The sequence below is a fragment of the Alnus glutinosa genome, chromosome 9 (assembly GCF_958979055.1).
Source record: "Alnus glutinosa chromosome 9, dhAlnGlut1.1, whole genome shotgun sequence".
NCBI lineage: Eukaryota > Viridiplantae > Streptophyta > Magnoliopsida > Fagales > Betulaceae > Alnus > Alnus glutinosa.
This window is the reverse complement of record NC_084894.1, coordinates 10,858,196-10,859,146: the sequence shown is the minus strand read 5'-3', so window position 1 is coordinate 10,859,146 and position 951 is coordinate 10,858,196. Positions and strand designations below refer to the sequence as shown.

Genomic DNA, 951 nt, shown 5'->3' with positions numbered 1-951 from the left:
TATGGCAGTGGCAGATGGTCACTTACCTCAAGAGCCAAAATGCTTTTGGTTTTGTTGACGGCTCCATTACCTCTCCACCTCAAACCATTCCAAACCCATCACCCTCCGAGGATTCCCCTGCTACAATAGGCAGTCCAGCCTTTCTCACATGGATGCAACAGGATCAGATGGTTCTCAGCACCATTATATCCACTATTTCCGAGAGTCTCATCTCTCAAGTTATTGGGTACTCCACTGCTGCTGAAGTTTGGAGTGCCCTTGAGCGCCTCTACTCCTCACAATCCAGGGCCCGAATAATGCAAGTCGATTACCAACTTGCCACTCTAAAAAAAGGCGGCTCCTCCATCTCTGAGTACTTCCAAAAGTTTAAGGGACTTGCTGATACCCTTGCAGTTGCCGGCCAACCACTCAATGATTTTGAGTTGGTGTCTTTTCTCCTTGCAGGATTAGGATAGGAATTTGATCCTTTTGTAACTTCAATCACCACCAGGGTGGACCCAATGACCATTGAAGAATTGTGTTCTCACCTACTCACACATGAGATGCTACTTGAGCATAACATCTCCCCTGCTGAACCGTTGTTTCCCTCAGCAAACCTGGCTTCTACTCGAAATTTTTCCAACAAACAGAGGACTTCTTATCGTGGCCAACATCAGAATACTGGATCCTCTCGTGGGCAACACTTTCGGTCTAATTCTTTTCGTGGCAGATCAACCCGTGGACGTGGTTCTTCTCATTCTTCCAGTGGCCCCTCCTCTCGTCCATTTTGCCAAGTGTGCAATAAACCAGGCCATATTGCACTCACTTGTCATCACCGTTTTGATTACTCGTTTCAACAGGACAATTCATCCAACATCCAGGCCTTTGCAACTTCTGCTTATCCAACACCTCCTGATGCAACCTAGTTTCCCGACACTGGTGCTACCAACCATGTCAGTGTCGACCTAGCCA

General features: G+C 47.3%; 1 non-coding gene across 1 annotated transcript; it reads left to right on the top strand.

Annotated features, from left to right (window-relative positions):
• Positions 1-404: 404 nt before the first annotated feature.
• LOC133878726 (small nucleolar RNA Z247) lies at positions 405-543 on the top strand. The gene has a single exon (XR_009901971.1). It is a non-coding gene; the product is annotated as a small nucleolar RNA Z247 (small nucleolar RNA).
• Positions 544-951: the final 408 nt, after the last annotated feature.